Source organism: Canis lupus, chromosome 8, assembly GCF_048164855.1.
Source record: "Canis lupus baileyi chromosome 8, mCanLup2.hap1, whole genome shotgun sequence".
NCBI lineage: Eukaryota > Metazoa > Chordata > Mammalia > Carnivora > Canidae > Canis > Canis lupus.
The window spans coordinates 63,432,839-63,446,510 of record NC_132845.1 but is presented as its reverse complement, the minus strand read 5'-3'; the positions used below and the strand labels follow the sequence as shown (position 1 = coordinate 63,446,510).

The following is a 13,672-nucleotide window of genomic DNA, read 5'->3' as shown; positions in this document are numbered from 1 at the left end:
CCGCCCCGCCCCCTCTTCCTTATCTCTTTCTAACCTTTTGCATTTTTTAGTCTCATTTCCTGTCGGGTTTTGCATTTCCCTCCCCCTGCCAGCCTATGACACACTTTCTCTCCTTTTTTCTCTCTCACCTCCTCCGGCCTCGGGACTCCGGCCTGGGCGGCGCGAAGCCCCCTGCTGGCCCTGCAGCCCCGGGCGGGCGGCGCCTGGACAGCGGCCGGCCAGGCGGTGGCGCGGGGGGCCGGGGCCCAGGGGGAAGCCGGCGGCCTGCGCGGAGGAGGCGGCCGGCGCGGCTGGCGGAGCATGAGCGCCCCAGGTAGGCAGGGCGGCCGCGGGGAGGGGGGCGCGGGCGCGGCTGGGGTGCAGCGTGGGGATGCCGCTGCCTGGGGGGCGCCGTCCCGGCGGGGTGCGGGAGGCGGGGGGGGACACGCGGGGGTGGGACGGCGCGGGGGTGGGGGGGACCGTGACGCCGCGGGCCCGGGGGGTGGGGTGGGGAGAAGTGGGGGGGTCGTGGGAGATGGCGCCGCCGGGGGGGGGGGGCGGTCGCGATGGGGGCGCGGCCGGGGGCAGAGCACGCGCGGGGCGGGGGCGACCTGAGAGGGCCGGGCCGGCTGGACCCCATCCCTCACCCACTCTCCCGGCCGCCCCCCTCCCCAGGCCCTCCCCTGCCATCCTGATTGCTTCCACTTTCCGCCCCACCGTGTGCCCTCCATGCCCCCCTGGGACAGTCTGCGTCCGGGTGTGTCCACCTGGCACAGCCCCCACAGCCCTCCCAGATCGGAGGGATGGACCGGGAGGGGGTCTGCGGCAGTGGCCTGGCCGGGTGCCCCTCTGTGCACCTGCCCCACAGAGAGGAAAAGAACCTTCTCTAACACCTGAAAGGACAGGAAGTTTCCAGACCACAGCGAGGAGGCCTGACTCAGACGCTCCCGAGAAGGTGGGGCCCCTGGGTGCAGAGGGGGGAAGGACAGCCTCTCCCGTGGGGAGTGTATGAACCGGGGCAGGAGGGGCCCCTCCTTTCCAGCAAAGCCAGGTGGGACCAGCCCAGCACAGGGTTAGGCTGAGAGCCTCCCCCTCCCCTCCTCCCCCAGCTCTCCTAGGCTCTGGGCCACAGGGATTTGAGGGGAGTTCTCCCTCCCTGGCCTCAGAGCTCAGAGCACAGTTGGAGGGGCCACAGGGAGACACACAGGCTGTGGGGAACCGCAGCCTTCCCGGCTGCACCTGCCCTGCATGGACCCAGAGCTTTCTCTGAGCTGGGAGCTTCCCGGCACCAGCTCAGAGCGCGTCCGCAGAGGGCCGTTTGCTTAAACCTGGTCTTGGACCAAACTGACCTCTGTGCCCAGACTGCCCTAAGAGCCTTTGATTTATAGTTCAAAAAATGCGTCCTGACATTTACAACTCTCTTGAAGGGATAAGGTTATCAACCTTCCAGAGAGGGAAAACGCGTTGATTAGTCGCTTGACAATTTCAGAATTTAGCCAAAACTCTCCACCTCTGTCCTTTCCCTGAATGCCCGCTTCTGTCCATTCCCCCAAGGAAGTCATAACGAAATGATGGTCCTGCGGTGGGCCGGGGGTGATCTGAGGGCAGAGGGAGCCTCACTGCCCTCCAGCAAAAAGATTTGGACGTGTATGGATTATACTAGTACCGGTATCGAGAGGGAAGGCTGCTAGCCTCGCCAGTCAAGCCTTGAGTCAGCGCATGAATGATTCTTTATGTGATTTTTTCCTTAATGGTGGTAAAGTGCGTAACATAAAATTTAGTTGGGTCTGCAGTTCAGTGGCATCAGGCACATTCACAGTGTTGTGTCCTTACATCCCGAACTTTGTCATCTTTCCACTCTGAGACTCTGTCCCCCATTAATTGCTGACCCCCACTCACCTCCCCTGGTTTCTGGCATCCACCCCTCTGCGTTCTGTCTCTGTGACTCCTCCAGGGATCTCCTACAAAGGGGTTCATACAGCATTTGTCTTTTTCTCGCTGGCTGATTGCAACGATGAGTCCTCAAGGTTCATCCATACTGTAGTGGGCATCTGAATTTCCTGCCTTTTTAAGGCTGAGTAATATTCCGTTGTGTAGATGGACCTGGTTTTTGTTTTATCCGTTCATCCTCTTTTTTTTTTTTTTAAGATTTTATTTATTCATAGAGACACGGGGGTTGCGGGGGCAGAGACACAGGCAGAGGGAGAAGCAGGCCCCATGCAGGAAGCCCGACGTGGGACTCCATCCAGGGTCTCCAGGATCACACCCCAGGCTGCAGGCAGCGCTAAACCCTGCGCCACCAGGGCTGCCCTATCCGTTCATCCTTTATGTGATCTTCTAAAATGACTTGACTTGTGAACCTAACTGTTGGTCTAAAGATGAAGATCCTTGTTTGAGTTAGCCAGTGGTACTGTCTAGGTGACACTGCACTGGGCACTGTGGGGGACACATGGAAGGGATGTGAGACCCAGATGTCCTTGCCCTAAGTAGATCATGCTGTGCCATCTGTGCACACCATTGCCAGAGCATACTGAGTCTCAAACCAGTTGGAACAGAATTGAAGGGAGGAGGATGGTGGGAGGTGAGGCTGGGACATGATAGAAGGTTCTAGAATGAGACCAGTGCAGGCAGGGCAATGTCCTGGCCTAGTCTTCACTTTGCTACATAGTATTTCTCTGCCCTCCCAAGAGGAAACTTGTTTCCCAGGACCAAAGGGCTGTGTGTCTGGTATGACGATGGCAGCAGGGAGAGGGCGGTGGAGGATGGAGGCAGCTCCTTGCAGCACCTCATGCATGGAAGGCCAACTTGGGTCCTGATGTTCAGATGATAGAGATGAAGAGGAGCTTCGGAGGTTCAGTGGAGCTCCTCAAGTCCATTTTAAAGTCCCTTTCTGCTCCCTCTTCCCTTGTGCCCGTGCTCAGCCTTGGAGGCAGTGCTCCCTATGATGGGGACAGGGTTTATAACTTCGTGTGGACCAGGATTCCCAAATGACCACCCAACACAAGCGTGACTGCTGTTGTGTGCACAATCTGATCTGTGAAACTATTTAAATAATCTAATCAAGGGAAGAAGGCAATAGGAGGTCCATGCTCCACCTTTTGGGTCTGAGGCTGGCTGGGACGGTGGGTAGATGCATCAGGCTGCAGCCCCAGATGTGGGTGCCAGTCACGACAGTTCATCTGTGCTCAGCCTGTGACCTTGGACAGCCCTGTCACGTCAGCCCTCTGAGAGTCATTTCTCCCCAGTGAAATACAGATATTAATACTGATTATTTTCAGGATCATCGGTTACACCAAGCATAAAATGAGAAAACACGAAATGTGACAAATGACAACCTTTGCTAGAATTACCGAGATCCGGGAGGAGGAAAGATCGGACACCGAGGTCCATCCCGATTGGGGGCTGGAATTCCAGCTTTCCCACACAGCCCAGCTGGGTGGACTCCCCTGCCTGGTTTCCTTGTCTGCAAACCCCACCTTCTAGGCAATTGTGTGGATATGCTGCATTATGCGATCAGCCTAGAAAATATTTGAGTGGATTTGAACATAGGGACAGAAATAAATGAAAGGAGAACTTTCAAGGTATCCTCCTAAAAACACTTCTCTTCTAAGGACAGTTGAAAGCTGCAGGTGCCCAGATGCCAGCCCCGACCTGGACACGCCTCGTGGGAGGAACATGCCCTGGGCATCGTCCCCTGAACTCTTTGTGAGCTCCTCTTGCTCTGTGGGTCAGTGGTTTTAATGGGGTGACTGTTGTCAGGAGGGTAACCTCTCTGGTCATGATCTGTTTGGGGCTTTGAGATTATGATGTCACGTTTGTGTTAGGGTGCCCATGGCCCAGCGCCAAGGAGTCATAGGAGATCTGTTCCCACCCTCCTGGGGCTTGTGTGCTCTCTTCCTGCGACAGGCTCCCTCAGGCACAGGCTCTCTTCTTGTGTGCTCTCTTCCGTGGTCAGGCTCCCTCAGGCACATCTGTTGTGTCACAAAGCTGGCAGGGGGGTCATTCCTCAGTGGATGATGCTCCTCACTAGTGGCTGAGCCAGAGGGAGGGGCGTGTAACTCCATACCCCAAAAGAGGGCTCCCTCCTCCCCGTGTGGTTTCTGTTTCAAGGGTGTAGGCTTCCTTCCTGCCCCACTCCCACTCAGGAATGAGCACTCCTCATACACACTTGTAGCAGCGACAAGGTGGGGCCTCCCGTGCCCTGCCCACAGATCCTGGTGGTGCCGTAAGGCAACATCTGTCAGACTCTGTTTTCTACAGCCACTGCCACTGCCTGGTGTTGGCCCCATCTGCAAGGAGGCGAGATCCTTTAGTGGGAAGATCTGTGGTCTTGGAACCAGGCACACAGGGCATCCGCCCTGGCTCTGTGACACACCAGCTGTGTGACCTCAGGGAAGTCATCGTGACTCTGAGCCTCAATTTGAACATGTGTAAAATGGGTATAAAAAGGCCACCCCTGAATTAACATAGACCAAAGTGTTTCCAAATGAAGGTGCCCAGATGACTTCTGCTTTCAAGCTGTACTTCTGACTTGCTTACTTTTGTTGGAGATGGGGGCAGGAGGTAGAACAGAGAGATGAGTTCAATACAACAGAGACCGCAGTGCTATCTCCTAATTTACAAAAAAATCAATGAGACGCAGGAATTGGCAAACTCTCCCTGTAAAGGTCCAGATAGTAAATATTTTAGGCTTTTCAAGCCAAATGGTCACTGTGGAAACCGCTCAGCTCTGTCCTTGCAGCATGAGAGCAGCTGCAGGCATGAATGAGTGTGGCCAGATTGGACAGTGGCACAAAATGGGCAGTGCCGGATTGGTCCTTGACCATAGCTTGCCAACTCCAGAATTGGGCAACTTGACCTAAGGAGAAAATTCGTTTTTTTTTTTAAGATTTTATTTATTTATTTGAGAGCGAGAAAGAGAGAGCAAGTGCACAAGCAGGGGGAGGGGCAGAGGGAGAAGCAGACTCCCGCTTAGCAGGGAGCCAGACTCAGGGCTCCATCCTAGGACCCTGGGGTCATGACCTGAGCCGAAGCAGCCGCTTCACCAGCTGAACCACTCAGGCTCTGTAAGAGGAAAATTCTTAAAGGACATAGGCAAACAGAATATGAACACACCAGCCAACACACTTCATTTATGAATTGCATGCAAAGTAATACAACAGGGGCGTGCCATTTTACACCTGTCACACTGGCAAAGATGAAAAGGTTGAGGGGCAGCAGGCACTCACACACCATGACTTTGATAATATTTACCAACAGGATATGTGAATAAATGCTTTAGACTAGGAATCCCGCTTCTAAGAAATTATCTCACAGGTAAGACTGTTTCTGCACACCGATATTCATTGTAGCATTGTTTATCACAAGAAAAAGTTTGAAGCCACAAATGTGCCCCAGGAGTGAGGTCCATCCAATACCATGGAATTCTGTGAAGCCATTGATAATGGACCTGGCAGGACTCCAGAGGACGTCAGAGGAGTTTCTGGAACAAAAAACATTAACACATATAAGAAACTGCTCTATAGGGACCTTGGGGAGAGGGTCTTGGTGTTTATTTTGTATTTTGTACTGTTTATTTTGTGTCCTTGTCCCTCTTTTTTTTTTTTTTCTTTTTTGTTTCTCAGCATCTGTTATCTTTTTGATTAAAAAAAAAACAAAAAACAGTTATGGGCGCAGCCCGGGTGGCTCAGTGGTTTAGGGCCGCCTTCAGCCCAGAGCCTGATCCTGGAGACCTGGGATCGAGTCCCACGTCGGGCTCCCTGCATGGAGCCTGCTTCTCCCTCTGCCTCTGTCTCTCCCTCTCTCTCTCTGTGTCTCTCATGAATAAATAAATAAAATCTTTAAAAAAAAAAAAAAAAAACCGGCTATGTAGGGGCCTCTAGATGGCTCAGTTAGTTAAGCACCTGCCTTCAGCTCATATCATGGTCTCAGGGTCCTGGGATCCAGCCCCTGTCAGGCTTCCTGCTCAGCGGGGAGCCTGCTTCTCCCTCTGCCCCGCCCCCTGCTTGTGCTGACTCTCTCTCTCTCTCTCTCTCTCTCTCTCTCTCTCTCTCTCTGTCAAATAAATAAATAAAATACAAACCACAGGGGATCCCTGGGTGGCTCAGCGGTTTGGCGCCTGCCTTTGGCCCGGGGCGCAATCCTGGAGTCCCGGGATCTAGTCCCACGTCGGGCTCCCAGCATGGAGCCTGCTTCTCCCTCCTGTGTCTCTGCCGCTCTCTCTCTGTCTGCCATAAAATAAATAAATTAAACAAACAAACAAACAAACAACAATATAAAATTAGCTTAGTAGGAGACTCCACTGCTGGTGTCCTAGCTTCTCTGGGTCCCAACTGTCACCCTCTCAAGAGACCCTGACTTCTGATTTCAGCTGCATCTCAATAAGAGAAATCCCAGGGCCTCAGCACCCCTATCGAAAGGCAAGACACCTCCCAAATCTGAACAGCTGAAGAGTTTGTCCATCCACCCACATAGCCACACACCCAAGTGGAGACACAGGTCCCTTCAGGTGCCCGGGGTCGGGGAGTGTCTCGAGCCCCTGCTTTGCCTGTCCTTGCGAGTCACCTAAATGGAACCATAGGGCATGTTCCCTTTTACCTCCAGCTTGAGACTCGTTGGTTGGTGCGGTGTGCAGTGAAACTGGGGTCCCTGTAGCCGCGTAGCTGGGTGGCACCGTGTAAATGCACTGCAGTTTCTCTACCGTTCTGGCACCGGTTAGCATCTGTGGGTTTGCACTTCGGGACTATTATGATAAAGCAGCCCTGAACATTCTTATGGAAGTCTTGGTGGCAATGATCCTTTTTTTTTTTTTTAAGTCTAAAGACGAACAGAAACCCTGTGCCAACATTATTGAGCTTCAGTAAATTGTTATTTTCGTGGATGAATGTTGGAATTAAGCACAACTGTGTCTTAATGACATGAGTGCTTCCTTCCTGGCCTCTGAGTAAAGGATTATGTGATTCATTGACATTTCCTAATGAAGAAAATGGTCTTTTTTTTTTTTTTTTTTTTTTTTTTTAAAGGGATTGGAGTGCAGTTAGTTTGGAGGGACACGTAAGTTGAATAGTAGTGATACCTCACACTTGCCTCCCAGGCTCCAGGCTCCAATTCTCAGGGGCTTTTCGAAAACAGGCGTGTTAAGCTCCATCATTCCTTGGGGGCACCATGGCCCTGAGCCATCCCTGTTTGTGGACCAAGAGAGGGGTATGGGGAGATCCCCTGTTCCTGGGAGTGTTCCCCATTTCTGCAAGTCCTGTCTTCCAGGGCCCCTATAGGAGGTTCTGCAGCATGGCTTCTACATTCAGGGAGGTTTTAGGTCTCAGAGGAAAGTGGTTCCAGGTAGGGGATCCCCCTTTCTACGACTACAGCAGAGCATGGGGTGTTCACAGGGAACGGACCCATCCCTTTCACCCTTAGTGTCGGATAGCACTTTTATGTAGTGTTGCATCTTTCTTAACTAATTTTAAAATACGCTTTTTAAGGGGCACCTGGGTGGCTCAGTGGTTAAGCGTCTGCCTTCGGCTCAGGGTGTGATCCCAGGGTCTCAGGATTGAGTCCCGCATCAGGCTTCCAGCAGGGAGCCTGCTTTCCCTCTACCTATGTCTCTGCTTCTGTGTGTCTCTCATGGATAAATAAATAAAATATTTTTAAAAATTTTTAAATAATAAAATAAAATATATTTTTTAAGCCCAAACTTCTCTGTTTTGTGGTAGTCTGATTTACAGGGCCCAAGAGGCCCTCCCGCCCTAAGCCAGCAGCCATCCTCCCTTGTGTGTCTGGGCGCATGGCACCCTTCCCACTCTCCTCCACCTACCAGGCCCGCTGTCCCACACAGGTGCCAGAGCCCATCCTGTCTGTGCAGAGTCCTCGAGCGCCGGTACCCTTGCTTTCCCACATCATCCACTCTTCCCTTCTCTCCAAGGACCATTGCCATCCCAGTACAGATATGCTGCAGCTCCGTGCGCCTTTAAAGAAAAGACCAGGTCCCCCTGGGTTTCCTGTCCCCTAGCCGCTCCCTGCAGACATGGCTCTGCACTGCTCTCTACCAGCCTGCTGCTGCCACAGTAGCAGGATTCCACAGTGGGGACTTACTGTCTCTCAGCCCTGGAGGCTGGAAATCCCAGATAAGGTGCAGGCAGGGCTGGGGTCTCCTGAGGCCTCTCCCCCGGGCGAGTAGATGGTCGCCTACTTGCTTATCCTCTGTGGCCTTTCCCTCTGTGCATTTGTTATGTTGGACTGGGGCTCACCCTCACAGCTTCATTTTAACTTAACAACCTCTTTAGCAGCTTTATCTCCAACTACGGGTACCGAGGTTAGGGCTTCAGTGTGTGAATTCAGGAGATGCGGTTCAGCCCATCACCTTTAAAGCAGGTGTCTTTGGATATGTTGTCTACACTGTCTGTACCCCTTACCCCTCCACTGCCCTCTGTCTGGGACCCAGCACTCTATTTAAATAGTTCTTATCAAGCCACCGATGGCCCCCTAGCAGCTTAGTCTAGAGGTCCATTCTTAATCCTTCCCAGACCTGACCCCAGCCTCACGTGACAGTCTACCCCCTCCTCCTCAGAACACAGCATTCGTCGCCCTCTTGATTTTCGTCCCGCCTTGCTGACCACTCCTTCCTCCTTCTCTTCTGATTCCTCCATAACCCTTGACCTCAGGGTCTAAGTGCCTTGGGCCTCCTCTCCCTGTGCTCACCTTCCCAGGTGGTCTCATCTGCTCTCACAGCTTAGGAGTGCTCCCTATCTCATCACTGCTAGGTCTCTATCACCTGCTCAGGCCCCCTCTTGAGCTCTAGATGCTAACAGCAACAGTCTCAAACTTGTCTCCCTGGACATGGAGGAGATCTGGAATCCAATTTCTGACTCACCAACCCTGCCAGGTGCTCAGGCTTAAACATCTCTGAGAGGCTCCTGATTCCTCTCTCAGAAACAGGAGTGTTTCCACTTGCTCAGTGCAGAAATCGCACCAGCTCTGGCTAGGTCACGGAGAATGCTATTCTTAAGCTTTGTTGGGGCATCTTTGGGTGGAGACTTGGTCACCAGCAAGTGGAGTATCGCATGGTGTGCTGGAGACACCCCTGGGCTCAGAAAGAGGGTACGTGGGGTCTGAGCCACTAACCCATTGGGCAGTCTTGGTCAAGTCCCTGCTCCCCTCTGGGCTCAGTTTCCTCTGATGTTAAGCAATTACACAGGACTTGGGATGGCACATGGGTTCCATCTTGAGGGCCAGTTCCAGGCAGCTAGTAATGGCTTGTATGAGAAGGACCGTGCTCTGTGATCAATTACCCATGTCTGCTGTGGGTGTAAAACTGAAAATTGAAGTCTGGGTGCCCTGGATTAGTCATCTGTGCACTTGCTTGTCATGACCAAGAACCCTTAGAGCCTTAAAAATCCATGATTTTTCCATGACCTTGAGCAAATCACTTCATTGCCACAAGATTTTGCTTCTTCACGAGCAAGATGGAGATAAATCATCCCTGCCTCCCTACCACCCCAAATTGCTCTGAGCAACACATGAGATGGTGGGTGAGAAATTGCTTTGAAAATAACAAAATGTGAGGTTTTATTGTTATTAATTGACCTCTCTGGTCATGCATTCATGTTAGTCATGCCTTCCTCGGAACCATCTTTCTGGGCTTTGCTTTCATTTTCTCCCACTCTGGCAGGACAATGCCATTTGGATTTCCCTAGTGATGATGAGGAAGGGGATGACCATGATGTTGGGTGTGGGGCATAGTCTTCTGTGCTTAGAAGATCTCAACATCTTTAACACCAGGGAGGGTGGCTTCCTCTGAGGACTTGCAGGCAGCCAGGGGTATACCTCTTGTACTACCAGCCGTGCTTTGGTCCCCAGCACTTCATGATGCTTGTAGGGAACAAAAATCTTCCCCAAATAAAATTTTGTCCCCCTTCAGAGTTTATCCTTACTACCCAAATTCTGGAGTTAAATTAATTCTCCGGTTAGGCAGCTGGGAGTGGTTGGTCTTGCTCTGGAGTGGGCACTGCCCTGCAGGCTGTGGGAATCCAATGGAGAGACCCACATCGATCTGTTTTGTCACCTGATAAAAACATCCCTGTCCCCAAATCTACCCGTCTCTCTTCTTTCACCTTGAATGTTGTTAATGCTCTGTGTTTTCTGCGAAAATCCCAAACAAGAGTCCCCATTTGCAGCCTCCTGTATGCATTAACTTTTCCCTCAGACCCAGGGGAGCCATCTGTTCTTATATTATTTGGCTTAAGCGAAGCTTTGGGGGCATTTCTTCTTGCCAGTGGTATATTCTGAGTCGGATTCATTGGCCGGGCTCTTATTTATTAGCGAGGGTGTTTTATTGTAATGCGATTCATTTCCTCTGGCTTCATTCTCCAGCCTTTGTCAAGTTTGTCATGAACAATGTTTGGTGTGGTGTGAAATGAGAAGCATTCAGAACTTTTCTAAGACATAAAGGGTCTTTTTTTCTGGTTTGATTTCTTTTACTTTTTTCTTTCTTTCTTTCTTTCTTTCTTTCTTTCTTTCTTTCTTTCTTTCTTTCTTCTTTCTTTCTTTCTTTCTTTCTTCTTTCTTTCTTTTTGGTTAGGGGCAGAAAAATAAAGGACTCGTGTTTCCTGTAGGCCTGGAAACAGTGAATCAGATTTTTGTTTTGTTTAAAACCTGAAAATCTCAGGCAGGAGTTGAAAGTCTCTGGACAGAGCTGAACGCCGTGTTTAAAGCATTGGGGTGATACCCCTTCTCAGTGGGCCATTCCGCAGGGGAGGGGGTGGCTACCCACAGGGACTGATTTGAGCAGGACCAACAGTATTGCCTGAGTCAAAGCACTGCCCGGGGCAGAGTGGGCAGTGACACTTCCTCCCTTGCCTTTCCTGTCCCGAGGGACATTTTCATGATTCAACACCTGGTTGTTATTCACAGAAGAAAAAGTATAGTAAGTGTGGGTTGTGCCTCCCGGCAGCCACAAAACCTTGATCGAGTTCACTGAACATCTCTACACCTCTCCTCATCTAAAATGGGGATCACAGCATTAGTAGACAAGATACCATCTAGTGCCCAACATCTGCAGCAAGCACATCTCTCAGGGAGACACACAGTGAGGGTGCACACTCACGATACAGGTATACACTGCTCGTTAGCAGGGCCCTAGATCAAGCTCTGAAGGGCCCCTGCCAAATCTAAAATTTATCAAGAACAATTTACTCCTTTATCGGACCTCCCATACATGAACCCCCATTACTACTCTTATCCACTTATTCATGCCTCACATGTGTCCTGCCCCACATGCACCATCCACGGGGCCCCTGCTAGGTGCTAAGGATAAAAGGATGAAAAGCTGGAGTCCCTGCGACAACCAGCCTGTAGTGTGGTGAGGAGACAGGTGTGGATGCACCCAGTAAAGAGGAGCAGCCGCGGTCTGCCCTAGAGAGTCGGAAAGACTTCCCAGAGCCGGTCAAAGCTGAACAAAAAGTCTGGGAGAAAAGGCTTTTACCAGCGGAGAAGTGGAGAGGGCCTTCTAAGCAGAGAAGCAGCCTCCACCAAGCCAGGGAGGTGCAGTTAGTGTCAGGGTCAGACAGAAAGATGGGAAGGGGTCGGGGCAGAGGAAGGAGAGGCCACTGAGAGCCCTAGGCTGCCTTGCCAAGGAGGCAGATGCTGTCCTGCGGGCGAGGGCCAGCCGCGGGGCTGAGCAAGACCCACAAGCCGGGATGGATGTGCAGGTTCGAAAGATCATGAGTGGCAGCAAGAACAGATGGGAGACTCCAGGCAAGAGGCAGGGCCCCCTCTGACGGGACACAGGCCAGGATTCATTTTATTGTTATTTCAAATAAACTTCACATTGAAGTGTAACATTCATACAAGAGACGTGCACAAACCCTAAGCACTCAGTCCAGGGAGGTTACGCAAAACACACGTGCCTGCGTCACTAACACCCCGATCAGGAAACAGAAACCAACTGGCTAAAAAATAGTGTAATGAATGATAATAATGACTTTCAATATAGTTATAATTATTAGTATAGATATCTCCCAAATATGGCATGGGACATTGAGGTACTAAAAAATATTGGTAGTCAGGATGCCTGGGTGGCTCAGTGGTTGAGCATCTGCCTTTGGCTCTGGGCATGATCCCAGGGTCCCGGGACCGAGTCCCACATCGGGCTCCCTGCATGGAGCCTGCTTTTCCCTCTGCCTATGTGTCTGCCTCTCTCTGTGTGTCTCTCATGAATAAATAAATAAGTCTTTAAAAAATAAATAAATGAGCAGCCCAGGTGGCTCAGCGGTTTAGCGCCGCCTTCAGCCCAGGGCATGATACTGGAGACCTGGGATCGAGTCCCACGTCAGGCTCCCTGCATGGAGACTGCTTCTCCCTCTGCCTGTGTCTCTCCCTCTCTCTCTCTGTGTCTCTCATGAATAAATAAAATAAAATTTTTAATTAATTAATTAATTAAAATATTGGTAGTTTATTCCAAGTACAAACCTAATTGAGTGCTGGACAGAGCTGAACGCCGTGTTTAAAGCTTTGCGGTGATACCCCTTCCCTGTTGGCTACCGGAGCGGCACCCACATTTTGCACATAGCCACACTTTGCACGTAGTGCTTTGCCTGTGACAGTCAGTTTTATGAATATTCCACATTTTATCTGTACTACTGTTGAAGGCTATCTGGGTTGTTTCTGATTATTTTGTCTTTGTGAGTAAGGCTGTTGTGAACATTCTTATGCTCATCTTTGGGAGATTCATGCCTGTATTTCCACTCAAGGGTGGGTCCACTGAATCATAGAGTATGCTGATAGCTCTAGTAAATACTGTCAAGTCATTCTCCAAGAATGTTCCAGACTTACACTCCATCAGTGCCACATGCGAGTTCCAGCTGCTCCACATCTTTGCTCACACGTGCTATTGTCTGTTTCTTAATTTTAGCCATTCCGGTGGGTGTGCAGCCAAAACAAATAGCTTTGTGGTTTTAATTTGCATTTCACTTATGACTAATTAAGTCAAGTCCCTTTTTGTGTGCTTATTGGCCATTTTGAATTTCATCCTTGGTGAAGCACCCCCTCAAGTGTTTTGCCTGTCACTCTTTTAGGTTGGCAGCTTCTTATTGAATTATAGTAGTTCTTTATATGTGATATGTAGGAGCCCTTTGTCAGATGTAAGTATTACTGGTATCTTTCTTCAGTTTATGGCTTACTTTTTTTCACCTTCTTAATAGAGTCTGCTGATGAATAAAAGTTTTTAATTTTAATATAGTCCAATTTATGTAGATTTTTTTTCTTATAGTCAATTATTTTTTGGATCCTTTTCAAGAAAGATTTATTTACCCCAGAGTTTATGGCTTCTTCTAAATCTTTATTGTTTCATCTTTCACATTTAGATCTATAGTCCCTCTAAAGTGAATTTTTTCCTTTAAAATTCATTTTACTGAAGGATAATTTACATACAATAAAATGCACCCATTTTAAGTATACAGTCCAGTGTGTTTTGACAAATATATATAGCCATGTAATGACAATCACAATCAAGGTATAGACTGTTTCCATGACCCCATAAAGTTGCCCCAAGTCCCTTTGCCACTCAGGTGTGGTCCATGGACCAACAGCAACAGCCTCACCTAGAAGCTGGTTAGGAATGCAGACTCTCAGGCCCAGTCCCAGACCTGCTGAATTAGAATCTGCATTTCAACAATATTTGAAGGTACTTTGTATGTAC

The 13,672-nt window shown here is 50.2% G+C and overlaps 1 protein-coding gene across 3 annotated transcripts in view; it reads left to right on the top strand.

The window, feature by feature from the left end:
* The first annotated feature begins 217 nt into the window (after nucleotides 1–217).
* Nucleotides 218–13,672, top strand: part of CARD11 (caspase recruitment domain family member 11) — a 112,866-nt gene continuing 99,411 nt past the window's right edge. For all 3 annotated transcript variants that reach the window (XM_072836822.1, XM_072836819.1, XM_072836823.1), the window contains exon 1: nucleotides 218–313. The gene's annotated coding sequence lies outside the window, so the exon portion shown is untranslated. The remainder of the gene's footprint in view (nucleotides 314–13,672) is intronic.